The 16,277-nt window shown below is 36.4% G+C and overlaps 4 pseudogenes; all 4 read left to right on the forward strand.

Annotated features, from left to right (window-relative positions):
* Positions 1 to 9,756: 9,756 nt before the first annotated feature.
* Positions 9,757 to 10,938, forward strand: LOC145631469 (carboxylesterase 1 pseudogene; annotated as a pseudogene).
* Positions 10,939 to 11,076: 138 nt separating this feature from the next.
* Positions 11,077 to 12,522, forward strand: LOC145631468 (carboxylesterase 1 pseudogene; annotated as a pseudogene).
* Positions 12,523 to 12,944: 422 nt separating this feature from the next.
* On the forward strand, positions 12,945 to 14,209 carry LOC145631470 (carboxylesterase 20 pseudogene; annotated as a pseudogene).
* A 133-nt stretch (positions 14,210 to 14,342) lies between these two features.
* Positions 14,343 to 15,668, forward strand: LOC145631471 (carboxylesterase 20 pseudogene; annotated as a pseudogene).
* The last annotated feature ends 609 nt before the right edge of the window (positions 15,669 to 16,277 follow it).

Below are 16,277 nucleotides of genomic sequence, written 5' to 3' on the forward strand. Positions count from 1 at the left end.
CATATATTATTTTTAGTCTCGTTGTATCTCTTTCACTCTTTATTTACCTAGTTACACTACTAGGATGGGGTAAGATTAGAGTGGCAAAGGGAATACTACCTTTTGCATATATAATTTATGTTCACATAGTAATTTTAATTACACACAATAATGTATGTTTAATTAACATTTTTAACCCAAATTATTACCTCCATCTCATATTATTTATAACTTTAAGATAATTTTTATGAGACATAAAATATTTTTAAATTACAAACAATATAAAATTGGGATAGTATATAAGAGGACTATAATTTTACATTACTCTAATTTAAAATCCTTTTTATTTATAAATATATATGAAGTATGGCAATTTATTTTTATTTTTTTGCTTTGAAGACCAAGCCCAGCCCACATTTTTGTAAAAAATCTTTTCTTAGACCTACTTAAAATTCAAACCTACATTGGCCCAATAAAATAGCCACGCATACTTCATTGCCACATACAATTTTCACTTAGCCTTAGTCATACACCCAAAATCCATGTGTACTTCAATCTACAACCACTTGTGCTATCAATCCATCACCACTTCACCAGCATGCACATAAAACATAAGACAAACCAAATCCTTTATTATTTGTTAGATCTTTTTTCTAATGCCCATTTAGATCTCAATTGCGAGAATTTCTTGGGTTCAAATAGCTTGAGTTCAAAAGGAATGTAATAATCAAAGTCTGTTGGTATAAGGCCGAAACCTCAAAAATTTCTAAAAAAAGCGTGGGTATAAGCCTTTAATTTTGGAATTTTTTAACTTTTTTTCACTCGGAAATAAAAATTGTCGAAATATTTACCATGGTCCTTGATACCCTCTGGGAGTCCAATTGGCTTAGTGGAACCATCCAATTTGTCATTAAACGACTAATTTACCAGTTTTCAACTTGCACAGATTTCATCAACTCAAGCCTACCACAAACATTTATGACAATATATAATGATCATATATGGTTCCAAACGGCATTATATGACTCCGAGATATGATGTATCCCCTAAAATCTCAATGCTTTTCGACATCGGGCCCCGAAACATTCGAAATTTTTCAAAAAGCGTGGATTAGCCTTCAATTTTGGAATTTTTTGACGTTTTTTCGCACGGATATAAAAATTGCCAAAATGTTTACCATGGTCCCTAATAACCTCCGGGAGTCCAATTGGGTGGGTGGAACCATCCATTTTGCCTTTAAAATACCAATTTACCAGTTTACAACTTGCACATATTTCATTAACTTAAACCTAAGCTATTACGAACATTTATGACAACATATAATGATCATATATGGTTCCAAACGGCATTATATGACCCTGAGATGTATCCCCTAAAATCTCAAAACTTTTTGACACCGAGCCTCGAAACATCCCAAATTTCTCAAAAAGCGTGGATTTCAATTTTGGAATTTTTAAATAAAAATTGCCAAAATGTTTACCATGATCCTCAATACCCTCCGGAAGTCCGGGTGGGTGAAACCATCCAATTTGTCTTCAAACGACCAATTTTTGAATTTTTGAATTTTTTTGACTTTTTTCACCCCAAAACAAAAATTGCCGAAAAGTTTACCATGGTCTATAATAACCTTTGAGAGTCTAATTGGGTGGGTGGAACCATCCAAATATCCAATTTGCTTATAAGCGGTTAATTCACTACTACAAAAAACCCCTATCGAGTCGCCTGTAAATGACCTAACGAGTCGCTTTAAAGGCGACTCCACAGCCACAGACACAATAGCTTCCAACTTTAGGAGCCGCCTCTAAGGCGACTTGATAGCTTTTATATAAGTCGCCTATTAGTTGTTAGGGCGACTCTATTTGTTAAGCTATTGTGTCGCTTGTGTTGAAAGAGGCGACTTTATTTGTTAAGCTATTGTGTCGCTTGTGTTGAAAAAGGTGACTCTATTTGTTAAGCTATTGTGTCGCTTGTGTTGAAAGAGGCGACTCCATAGGTTAATCTATTGTGTCGCTTGTGTTGAAAGAGGCGACACGTAAAAAATCAACATTTTTTCCAACTATTTTTATTAGCTCATATAATGTCAGTGTTTATAACACTCAACATGCTTGATCTCTAGTTCTTTGCATGGAAGGTTGAAGTTCTTGCCATTATGCCAAACTTACTTTTCATATATATATGATATTGTAACTATTTTATATACATTTTTAGAATTAACCTATCGAGTCGCGTCTTACGTATTAGGCGACTTATTAGGTAGTGGTCATATAATAAAGCACCTAACAAGTCGGACTTTTAGAGTCTCCTATATATAAGGTGCGACTTGTAAACATATCGAGTCGCCTCATACTTATTAGGCAACTTGTTATGTTGGGGTTAAAATCAACAAAGCACCTAATGAGTCACCTAATATACATGAGGTGACTTGATAGGTTTACATGTCGCACCATATATGCATGTGACTCTATAACCCGACTTATTAGGTGGCTTAAATTAGATTTTTAAAGTCACCTGTATATAAGGTGCGACTTTTTAACCTATCGAGTCGCCTTATAAATATCAGGCGACTCATTAGGTGAGAGTCGTAGATAAGAAAACTAACCTATTGAGTCGCCTAATATTTATAAGGCGACTCGAAAGGGTTTCGAGTCGCACCTTATGTACAGGTGACCTTGAAAATCTAATTTAAACCACCAAATAAGTCGGATTATAGAGTGGCATGCATATATGAGGCAACTTGTTAACTTATCAAGTCACCTCATATATATTAGGCGACTCATTAGGTGCTTTGTTGATTTTAACCCAAACTTAACAAGTCGCCTAATAAATATGAGGCGACTCGATAGGTTTATAAGTCGCACCTTATGTACAGGTGACTCTAAACATCCGACTTATTAAGGGTTTTTTGTAGTAGTGATTTACTGATTTACAACTTGCACCGATTTTATTATTCAAACCTACCACGAACATTTAAGACAACATATAATGATCATATAAGATTCCAAACAACAGTGTATGACCCCGAGATGTATCCCCTAAAATCTTAAGTCTTTTCGACACCGGGTCTCGAAACCTCCAAAATTTCTCAAAATGCGTGAATATTAGCCTTCAATATTGAAATTTTTTGACTTTTTTCAGTCGGAAATAAAAATTGTCAAAATGTTTACCATGATCCCTAATACTCTTATAGAGTCCAATTGGGTGGGTGGAACTATCCAATTTGCCTTTAAACGGCCAATTTACCGGTTTACAACATGCACCGATTTCATTAAGTCAAGTCTACCACGAACACTTATGACAACATATAATGAATATTTATGGTTCCAAACGGCATTATATGACCCCGAGATATATTCCCTAGAATTTTACAACTTTTCGACACCGGGCCCCGAAACATTCGAAATTTCTCAAAAAACAATGGATATTAAGCCTTCAATTTTGGAATTTTTTGACTTTTTACGCACGGAAATAAAAATTGCCGAAAAGTATAGCATGGTCCATAATATTCTCTAGGAGCCCCATTGGTTGGGTGGAACCATCCAATTTGCCTTTAAACGACCAATTTACCGGTTTACAACTTGCACCAATTTCGTTAACTCAAGCCTATCACGAACATTTATGACAACAAATAATGATCATTTATTGTTCCAAACGACATTTTATGACCCCGAGATGTATTCCCCAGTATTTCAAGAATTTTAGACACTGGGTCTCGAAGACTCCAAAATTTCTCAAAAAGCGTGGATATTAGCCTTCAATTTTTGAATTTTTTGACTTTTTCGCCCAAAAATAAAAATTGCCGAAATGTTTACCATGGTCCATAATAACCTCTGATAGAATAATTGGGTGGGTGGAACCATCCAATTTTCTTTTAAAATGTTAATTTTCCGATTTACAACTTGCACCAATTTCATTAATTCAAGCCTACCACGAACATTTATGACAACATATAATGTTCATGTATGGTTCCATACGACATTATATGAACCCGAAATGTATCCTCTAAAATCTCAAACCTTTTCGACACCGGGTCTCGAAACCTCCAAAATTTCTCAAAAAACGTGAATGTTAGCCTTCAATTTTGAAATTTTTTCACTTTTTTCGGCCTGAAATAAAAATTGCCGAAATGTTTACCATGGTTCCTAATACCCTCATGGAGTCCAATTGGGTGGATGGAACCATCCAATTTGCCTATAAACGACCAATTTACCGGTTTACAACTTGCACCGATTTCATTAAGTCAAGTCTACCACGAACATTTATGACAACATATAATGAATATTTATGGTTCCAAACGGCATTATATAACCCCGAGATGTATTCCCTAGAATTTCAAAACATTTCGACACCTGGTCTCGAAACCTTCGAAATTTTTCAAAAATCATGGATATTAAGCCTTCAATTTTGGAATTTTTTACTTTTTCGCACAGAAATAAAAATTGCCGAAAAGTTTACCATGGTCCATAATATTCTCCGGAAGTCCCATTGGGTGGGTGGAACCATCCAATTAGCCTTTAAACGACCAATTTACCGGTTTACAACTTGCACCAATTTCATTAACTCGAGCCTATCACAAACATTTATGACAACAAATAATGATCATTTATGATTCCAAACGACATTATATGACCCCGAGATATATTCCCTAGTATTTCAATACTTTTAGATACCAGGCCAAGAAGACTCCAAAATTTCTCAAAAAGCGTGGATCTTAGCCTTCAATTTTTGAATTTTTAGACTTTTTTCGCCCAAAAATAAAAATTGCCGAAAATTTTACAATGGTCCATAATGACCTCTGAGAGTCTAATTGGGTGGGTGGAACCATCCAATTTGCTTATAAATGGTTAATTTACCGATTTACAACTAGCACCGATTTTATTATTCAAAACTACCACGAACATTTATGACAACATATAAAGATCATATAAGATTCCAAACAACAGTATATGACCTCGAGATGTATCCCCTAAAATCTTAAGTCTTTTCGACATCGGGTCTCGAAACCTCCAAAATTTCTCAAAAAGCGTGAACGTTAGCCTTCAATTTTAAAATTTTTTAACTTTTTTTCGGCCGGAAATAAATATTGCCGAAATTTTTACCATGGTCCCTAATATCCTCCGGGAGTCCAATTGGGTGCATGGAACCATCCAATTTGCCTTTAAACGGCCAATTTACCGGTTTACAACTTGCACCGATTTCATTAAGTCAAGTCTACCACGAACACTTATGACAACATATAATGAATATTTATGGTTCCAAACGGCATTATATGACCCCGAGATATATTCCCTAGAATTTCACAACTTTTCGACACCGGTCTCGAAACATTCGAAATTTCTCAAAAAACAATGGATATTAAGCCTTCAATTTTTGAATTTTTTGACTTTTTACGCACGAAAATAAAAATTTCCGAAAAGTATAGCATGGTCCATAATATTCTCCGGGAGTCCCATTGGTTGGGTGGAACCATCCAATTTGCCTTTAAACGACCAATTTACCGGTTTACAACTTGCACCAATTTCGTTAACTCAAGCCTATCACGAACATTTATGACAACAAATAATGATCATTTATGGTTCCAAACGACATTTTATGACCCTGAGATGTATTCCCCAGTATTTCAAGACTTTTAGACACTAGGTCTCGAAGACTCCAAAATTTCTTAAAAAGCATGGATATTAGCCTTCAATTTTTGAATTTTTTTACTTTTTTCGCCTGAAAATAAAAATTGCCGAAATATTTACCATGATCCCTAATATCCTCAAGGAGTCTAATTGGGTGGGTGGAACCATCCAATTTGCCTTGAAACGACCAATATACCGGTTTAAACCTTGCACCGATTTCAAGCCTACCACGAACATTTATGACAACATATAATGAATGTTTAAGGTTCCAAACGGCGTTATATGACCCCGAGATGTATCCTCTAAAATCTTATTTCTTTTCGAAACCGGGGCCCGAAACCTTCGAAATTTCTCAAAAATCATGGATATTAAGCCTTCAATTTTGGAATTTTTTGACTTTTTGGCAAGGAAATAAAAATTGCCGAAATGTTTACCTTGGTCCCTAATATTCCCTAGGAGTCCCATTGGGTGGGTGGAACCATCCAATTTGCCTTTTAACAACCAATTTACCAGTTTACAACTTGCACTGATTTCATTAACTCAAGTTCACCACGAACATTTATGACAATAGATTATGATAATTTATGATTCCAAATGACATTATATGACCACGAGATGTATTCCCTAGAATTTCTAGACTATTAGACACTGGGCCTCGAAGACTCCAAGATTTCTCAAAAACGTGGATATAAGCCTTCAATTTTTGAATTTTTTGTCTTTTTCGCACGAAGATAAAAATTGCCAAAAATTTTACCATGGTCTCTAATACCCTCTGGGAGTCCAATTAGTCTGTTGGATCCATCCAATTTGCTTTTAAAAGGTTAATTTTTAGATTTACAAGTTGCACCGATTTTATTAATTCAAGCCTACCACGAACTTTTATCACAACATATAATGATCATATATGGTTCCAACAACATTATATGACCCCGAGATGTATCCCCCAAAATCTTAAGCCTTTTTCGACATCGGGTCTTGAATCCTCCAAAATTTATCAAAAAGCGTGGATATTAGCATTCAATTTTTGAATTTTTTTGACTTTTTTTTCGCCCGAAAATAAAAATTGCCGAATTGTTTAACATGGTCCCGAATTGTTAACTCAAGCTTACAACGAACATTTATGACAACAGATAATGATCATTTATCCCTTAAAATCTCAAGTCTTTTCGACACTGAGCCTTTAAACCTCCAAAATTTCTCAAAAAACGTGGACATTAGGCGGCTTTAATTTTGGAATTTTTTGACTTTGTTTGTCCGTAAATAAAAATTGTCAAAATGTTTACCGTGGTCCTTAATAACTACGGGAGTTAAATTGGCATGGTGGAACCTTCCAATTTGCCTTTAAATATCCAATTTACCGGTTTATAACTTGCACCAATTTCAATAACTTAAGCCTACCACGAACATTTATGACAACATATACTGATCATATATGGTTCTAAACGGTATTATATGACCTCGAGATGTATCCCCTAAACATTCAAGGCTTTTTGACAACAGGCCTCGAGATCTCCAAACTTTCTCAAAAAGCAATGATTTTAGCTTTCAATTTTGGAATATTTTGACTTTTTTTTCGCTCGAAAATAAAAATTTCCGAAAAATTTACCATGGTCCCTAATACTCTCTGGGAGTCCAATTGGCTGGGTGGCAGTGTGGCACTATCCAATTTGCCTTTAAACGGCCAATTTAACGGTTTACAACTTGCATCTATTTCATTAATTCAAAACCATGAACATTTATGTTAACATATAATGATCATATATGGTTTCAAACGTCGTTGTATGATCCCGAGATGTATCCCCTAAAATCTCATTACTTTTCGACACCGGGCTCCAACACCTTCTAAATTTCTAAAAAAGCATGAATAATTTAATTTGCCTTCATTTTTGGAAATTTTTGACTTTATTTTTGCGCGGAAATAAAAATTTCCGAAATGTTTACCATGGTCCTAATGCCCTCTTGGAGTCCAAATGGGTGGGCGGAACCATCCAATTTGCCTTTAAACGACCAATTTACTGGTTTACAACTTGCATCGATTTCATTAACTCAAGCCTACCACGAACATCTATGACAACATATAATGATCATTAGCCTTCATTTTTGGAAAATATTGACTTTTTTTCGCCTGGAATAAAAATTTCCGAAATGTTTATCATGGTCCCTAGTTCTCTCTGGGAGTCCAATTGGGTGGTTGAAACCATCCAATTTGTCTTTAAACGACCAATTTACCGGTTTACAACTTGCACCGATTTACCTGTCTACAAATGACCAATTTAATTAACTTATACTGAACCCGATTTGAACCGAAATTGACCCAAACCCGTTTTAACCTGTCAAAGCCGAATTTTACCCGTCTTTTTACTAACCTGACCTGAATTCAACCCGACCCGTTCCTAACCCGACCCGAATTTAATCCAACCTGTTACAAACCCGACCCGAAATCAACCCGTCTTTTTATTGACTTGACCCAAAATAAACCCGACTTCTTATTGACCCGCCCCGAATTTTACTAGACTTGTTAATTACCCAACCCAAAAATTCAACCCGATTTGTTACTAACTCGACTCAAAATTAACACGATTTGTTATTGACTCGACTTAAATTCAACCCAAATTATTCCTGACCTGATTTCAAATCACCTTAAATGCAATTTAGACCACCTTGTTATTGGTCATCAAAGCAGTTTGTCTAGGGAGACCAAGTCGGTCTAGACCAGCAAAAGAAAGGAGCATCATCCTCAAATTTAAGAGTTAAATATATTATATATTTGTTGTATGGTCAAAGGAGATAATTATCCTCCTAAATTATAGACTATAGTTCCCTAGTATTGCCATATATATTATAGTCAAAGGAAATAATTAGCTTGATAAAAATGATAATTACTCCCTCCGTTTTTAAATACTTGCTCCATTTCTCTTGGACACGCATGCCGATGATCTTTGATCACTCATATTTTTAATTATCAATAAGTATATATCTAACAATTGAAAATTAATAATCTATTCATTGAGAAGATTCTAATAAGTACCCACAAGACTTTATTTTTTCTTATGTATAAATCACAAACATTAGTCAAAGTAGGACAAATGAATAGTGTGAAAAATAGAAATGGAGCAAGTATTTAAAAACGGAGGGAGTATCTATTTATAGTTAGTTGAACCCGAATATGACCTTACTTGGAAATGACCCGACTTGATTGTAACCTGCAAATTATGGACTTGAACCTAACCCAACTTGAATCCGAGAATGATCCGACTTGGAAATGACCCAACCTGATTATAACCCGCAAATTATTGACTTGAACCAAAACCCGACTTTAAAATGACCCGACCTGATTATAATCTGCAAATTATTGACTTGAACCGAACCCGACTCAAACCCGAGAATGACCCGACCTGATTCTAACCCCCAAATTATTGACTTGAACCGAACCCGACTTGAAGCCGAGAATTACCCTAACCCGTGAAAACCTGAATTAAACTCGACCTATTGTTCACTCGGCCCGAATGTAACCCGACCTGTTATTAACCCTACCTAATCCCGACCCAAACCCGAAAAGAAGTATGATCGAACGTGACCCGATTCAAGCATGGCCCATAACTCGACCCGTATAAGTTATGGAATTAATGCAAATTGACCCGACCCACTCTTACCAACCTAAATCCGACCGATTTACCCGAATTGACAGCTCCAGGTATAAGTATAACCAGGATACCAAAATTCATGTTTAACGGTATTAAAAGTGCAAAATTTTTTAGTGGTATTAAGATAATTCTATGTTGGTATTACAAAATGATACCGTCTTGATACCAACAAACATTATTAAAATCCCATAAACTCTAGTTATTAGAGCTTAAGAATTCCTCGATGATTGAAACGCATGATTCACTCTACAATTAGTCTATGAACATTAGTAGAAACTATTTAGCTATGGTGTATTTAGCCTAAGTCGATCTAATTTTCACAATAATAAGTTTTTGAGATCAAATTGTAAAAGTCTATGAATATACGAGGTAATTTATTAATTGAAATTTCAGCGCCCGCCAAAGATGACCTTACCCCACTTGAATTGCTTGCCTTTATACCACATGAATTGAACCTTGGGGACCAAGAAGCGATCACCCAATATTAAATAAATAAAAACCATAAAATCATTTCTCAGTAGTCATTTATATCATTTAACAAGATTTAACACTACATCTATTCTTCTCATTTTATTTTACCCACTTCAAAATGACTGAAACACACAAAATAATCCCAAACCTTAAAGAAACCCTCCACATTACCCCAAACCCTGATGGAACCTTCACTCGTCCCTTAGACATTTACCCTATCGTCCCTCCTTCCATTGATGACCTAGATTCTCCTTCTCTTTCCAAAGATGTAACTCTCAACTCCGAAAAATCGACTTGGGTTCGAGTCTTCTTACCCAGACTATTCCTTAGCTCATCGTCGTCATCTTCTCCTAGGAAGAAACATCCTATTATTGTGTACGTTCATGGCAGCGGCTTTGTTGTTGCCAGTGCCGCACACCCTAATTTCCATGACTTCTGCTCCTACGCAGCGAGCCAGCTCGCTGCGTTGGTTGTTTCTGTTGAGTATAGACTCGCCCCTGAACATCGTCTTCCTGCAGCGTATGACGATGTTCTAGAGGCTTTGACTTGGGTGAAAGAAGGTAAAGATGAGTGGATACAAGAGTACGGAGATTTGTCTAGTTGTGTTATGATGGGTGATAGTGCAGGAGGTAATATAGTTTATCATACTGGATTAATGGCCGCAGCTCGAGTGGATGAATTAAAACCGTTACAGATAAAGGGTTTGGTTTTGATCCAACCGTATTTTAGCGGCTTGGTTCGGACTGAGTCAGAGCTCCGCTTGGAAAATGATAAAATTTTAAACCTTAAATGTAACGACTTGTGTTGGGAAGCCTCTTTGCCGATTGGGGCTGACCGGAGTCATGAGTATTGTGACTCGGTTAAAGATGGTGGTTCGAGTTTATTAGACCGGGTTCGAGAGTTGGGGTGGCGGATTTGGGTGGTGAGTTGTGATGGTGACCCGCTTTTTGATCGGAGTGTAGAGTTGGTGAAGTTAATGGAGAAAAGAGGGTTGGGTGTTACGTCTAAGTTTCGTGAAGGTGGTGAGCATGGGATGTATGTGGGTAATCCATCTAAATATAAGGTAGATGAATTGTTGGATTTTGTTAAAGGCTTTTCCTCTTAAATTATTAGTCATTTATTTGTCTTCAAAATAAGTATCATTTGAGTGAAAAAAAACAGAGAGAGTATGATATAATTCTATTGTAATTGAAATTTCAAGTCATTTACCATTACTTGAATCATTTTTCGTCTAAGTAAAAAGCTTCATATCATGTCATGAGTTCATGACCTATATCGAACACTTAGTTAATAAGATACGAGTATATGGTAATAGCACGTACTCATGTAGCAATTTGGCTAAATAATTTTTTTTAATGATGACTACATAATCATCATCTATTTCTTAAGCCTGTTTAAGCATCACAATGTCAAGTTTCCAATTGTCTTTTTAATCAAGTTGTCTAACACCAAATATATAGTATCGTAACGTAACGTACTACCCTTGTTTCAAAAAGATGATGGGATCATGGGACGATAGGAAGAAGTAGTTCAAGGTCAAATTACTTAAAGGGTGATTTGGTCTTTTATCTTATTTAATTTATCTTATTTACTACTCAGTACTTTGATTTTAGATCTCTATACAAAGAAGGAATGAGAAATCTCATCACGACCTCCGCTACCACCGCCGCTACAACCACCGTCCTACTATTTCTCATACTCCTTTACCTCCACATCCAAAAATTATCTCCGTCCCATAAAATAATGTCACAGTTACAGTATTCAAACCCGATAGATCCTTATAACCGCCTCCACATCATCCAAAACTCCGACGGTACACTAACACGCCTCCCGGAGTTCTACCCCACCATCCCTCCTTCCACCACTGACACCTCCGCTCCTTCTCTCTCCAAAGATGTCATTCTAAACTCAGATCACAACACCTCGGTTCGAATCTTCCTTCCAAAAAACGTTTCAAACCACGAAAAAACCTCAAAGTAACTCCCAATACTAGTCTTTGTTCATGGAGGTGGATTCGTCCTCTGCAGTGTAGCCACCCCTGTTGTTCACGAGTTCTGCTCCGAATCAGCGAGTCAACTCGGCGCGTTAGTCGTCTCGGTTGAGTACAGACTCGCACCCGAACATCGTCTTCCTGCTCAATACGACGACGTTTTGGAGGCGTTGAATTGGGTTAAAGAAGGAAAAGATGAGTGGTTAAAAAATTACGGGGATTTAACGAGGTGTATTATGATGGGTGAGAGTGCAGGGGGTAATATAGTCTATCATGTTGGAGTAAAGGTAGCTAATCAGATCCATGATTTTAAGCCGTTGATTATAAAGGGATTGATTTTGATCCAACCGTTTTTTGGTGGTGTTGAGCGTACTAAATCTGAGATTAGGTTGGTTAATGATGAAGACTTGAGTTTAGTTGTTAATGATTTGTTGTGGGACCTCTCTTTGCCCGTCGGGTCGAACCGGAGTCACGAGTATTGTGACCCGTTTGTAGGTGATGGGTTGAAGTTATGGGATTGGGTTCGGGATTTGGGTTGGAAAATCGGGGTGACGGGTTGTGATGGTGACCCGCTTTTTGATCGGAATGTTAAGTTGGTTAAATTGTTGGAGCAAAAAAGAGTGAGTGTAAGGTCTTTGTTTGATAAAGGTGGTCATCATGGTATGTTTTTATCCAATCCTCCTAAGACAAAAGAATTGTTTGATTTTGTTAACAGTTTTTTTCCTGTTTAGTGATCAATGATAATCTTTGGATAATGATATTCAAGTTGTAAATTCTTATTGTACATTTATCGAAATACTACCTCTATTAATTATTATACTCAATTTAAATTAATTTTTATCTACACCTAAATATTTAACGATATATTACTTTGACCTATGTTGATTAGTATGTGTAATTTTTGAATTTTTTTTTTATAAATCTTACAAATAATACCCAATAATTGTACTCCCTCCGTCCCTAATTTACATTCCTATTTCTAGCATTTATTTCTCACATAATAGAGGAAAACAGGAATGTAATTTAGGGACGGAGAGAGTACATATTAATTAAGGGAGGTAATATATTATACTCAGTTAGATTTTAAAACAGCGATATCATACAAGCTTATTTAGGTTGCGAAATTAATTACTAGCTGCCACTCATTAGAATAATGTGAGATAAAAAATGTAGCATAAAATACTTCTCCATAGAATTGGAATGATTTACATCAAATCCTCCTAAACAAACAATGAAAAAGGCTAAGGGATCATAATTTATAAATCTTGATCCCATCTCTTATCACTCTAAACAAATGGGTCGTAAATTTCGAGTAATTGGGACAGCTGTAATTACACCAACGACAATAACAGTACAGTCCTTTTTTTGGCTTATCCAAATCATACTTTTCCTATTAAAATCAAGTATTTTACTTACCTTCAACATTAATCTAAACAGCAAATAATGGATGCTACAAAATTACCTGTATTCTTCCTCCTATTTACAATCTTAGCGATCCTACCAAAATATAATCAAGCACAAAATTCCACCGTTGATCCTTACAAATTACTCCACCTTATTCCAAACCCCGACGGTTCAATCACTCGAATTAAGGAATTCTATCCTACCGTACCACCCAACACTTCTTCTGTTGCATTCTCTAGGGATGTCCCTCTTAACCACGTTAAAAACACGTGGATTCGACTCTACTTACCCAATAAGTCCAACCTGTTTAACCTACCAATCATAGTATACGCCCATGGGGGCGGATTTATTATCCTTAGCACTGCCACCCCTAACTTCGACTGGTTTCTCTCCAACACGGCGAGTAACCTCACCGTGTTGGTTGTCTCGGTTGAGTACCGGCTCGCACCCGAACACCGCCTTCCTGCGGCTTACGACGACGTTTTAGAGGCCTTGCATTGGGTTAAAGAAAAAAAAGACGTGTGGGTGAACAAGTATGCGGATGTTACAAGGTGTATTTTGATGGGAGAGAGTGCAGGGGGTAACATTGCCTACAACGTGGGATTAGGAGCGTCTATTTTAAACCATAAGCTTAAGCCGTTGGTTATTAAGGGTTTGGTTTTGATCCAACCATTTTTTGGCGGGTTAAATCGTACCAAATCCGAGTTGAAACTACCCGATTCGGCTGGCTTACCCTTGGTGATTACGGATTTTATGTGGAATTTATCTCTACCACTCGGAGTTAGTAGGAACCACCCGTATTGTGACCCGATGTTTGGAGGCGGGTCAAGTAATTTAGATAAAATTAAAGAGTTGGGCTGGCGGGTTGCAATAGCGGGTTGTGATGGAGATCGACTTTATGACAAACAAGTAGAGGTATTTATGTTTTTAAAAAAACAAGGCGTAGATGTTGTTGGTAATTTTAGTAAAGGAGATTACCATGGTGTTTTTGTTACTGAACTCGCTAAATCACTAAAGCTGTTTGAGTTTGTGAGAAGTGTATTTTCTTACCTTCGTTATTGAATACTTGTACCTTTTTGCTCCTCATTAATTTAATTAAAGTCCCATCTAATAACGGTACTAAAATTACCTATTCAATTTTAATTCAAAAGTGTAGCACAAGAAGTGACAAAAAACTTTAACAAACACAATGGACCCAATACTGTCATCAAAGATGAATTTTTCAAATTTATGTCCCATCATTTTCAATAATTGATTCTCTTTCACACTTGAGCATTAATGAAATGCAACCAACTTTTCTCAATCTGTCTATACTTATTAGCTTAGATTCAAATCACAAAAATTATACTCTACTTGTACTAAGCTAAGCTAAAAAAATGAAAAACCCAACAAAACTACTAGTATTCTTGTTCCTAATTACAAGTTTAGTATCAATCCAAATTACTTTATCCAATGCTCAACCTCCCTTAATTGATCCTTACGCATTTTTCCACATAATTCCGAACCCGGATGGCTCAATCACTCGAATCAAAGAGTTTTACCCGACCGTTCCACCCAACACATCCTCTAATATTGCCTTCTCTAGGGATGTCCCTCTTAACCCTGCTAAAAAGACGTGGATTCGACTCTACTTACCCAACAAGTCCAATAACTATAACCTTCCAATAGTTGTTTTCGCACACGGAGGTCAGTTCATTCTATTGAGCACTGCCACCCCTCAATTTGACTCATTTCTATCAAACACGGCGAACCAACTCCACGTGCTAGTTGTCTCGGTTGAGTACCGGCTAGCCCCCGAGCATCGCCTTCCTGCTGCCTACGACGACGTTTTGGATGCCTTGTATTGGGTGAAGGATAAAAAGGATGAGTGGGTTAGAAAATATGGGGATGCTTCTAAGTGCATTTTGATGGGCGAGAGTGCGGGGGGCAACATTGTGTACAACGTAGGATTACGAGCGTCGGTTTTAACCCGCGATTTAAGGCCGTTGGTTGTCCGAGGTTTGGTTCTAATCCAACCATTTTTTGGAGGATCAAGTCCTAAGAGTGCCAATGATGGTAATTTTCAAGCAGTGGATGATTTGTTGTGGCATATGTCTCTACCCATTGGAGCTAATTGGAACAATCCTTATTTTAACCCTATGTACGGTGGTGGATCGCGTAATTTGGATAGAATCAAAGGTTTGGGTTGGAGGATTGCAATTGCGGGTTGTGATGGGGATTTTATTTTTTACAGACAATTGGAGGTGTTTAAATTTTTTGAGAGACGAGGGGTGAATGTTGTTGGTAATTTTACTAGAGGGTTTTATCACGGTGTTTTTATTGGTGATGCTACTAAAGCTCAACAGCTATATCAATTTGTAAGGGGTGTTTTTTCACCTTATGTAACTTCTTGAATGTGAAAATGCATTCATAATTGTGCATGTTATTATCTTACTGTAGTACGTATGTCATGACTCGATCAAATATATCAAATCATGTGGAGTCCATTAATGTGGTTTCTGGCTAATAAGTTACTAGTCTACGCAAAGTTGATGAATTCACATTGCATACGCATTTGTTTTCAATGATTTGATCTAGGATACTCATAACAGAAAACATATTCAATTACCCAAGTACTAGTATTGATTACTCACAACTTGTATGACCCTATTTAATAAAATCTATATCCGGCTTATTTGATTTCAATCGCTCAATAATTTGGATAAGCTAGTAATAGACATACTCAAATTTGATGGACAATGGACAATATAGTTTTATCAGTCTTAATATACATTCCATTTAATTAAGGTAATAATGCAATTATTGGAGTAACGCATTAGGATAGATTAATTATTGAAAGCTTCAAAGCACTAAGTCCTCTTTTTATGGGTATCAAAATGGGCTAGATGAAGCTCATAGGGCCTTATAATTAAGCTCGCGTCTGAGAAAAATCTAACAATATAAACCGTACCGTTAATTCTTATTAATTGTACACTTTTGGTGATGGGACACTAAAAAAACAACCGTTTTTAAAAAGTGAGGCACTTAAATAAATTAAAGAGAGTACTTTGTATAGAGTAGCTTATTTAAAGGTTAATTCCGCTACATTGTTCATCACCAACCGTCGTCTCCATTATACTCTAGATAATGGTACACAAATTAAATCTACCCTCTATTCTATTTTAATGT

The sequence above is a fragment of the Chenopodium album genome, chromosome 5, assembly GCF_948465745.1.
Source record: "Chenopodium album chromosome 5, dcCheAlbu1.1, whole genome shotgun sequence".
NCBI lineage: Eukaryota > Viridiplantae > Streptophyta > Magnoliopsida > Caryophyllales > Amaranthaceae > Chenopodium > Chenopodium album.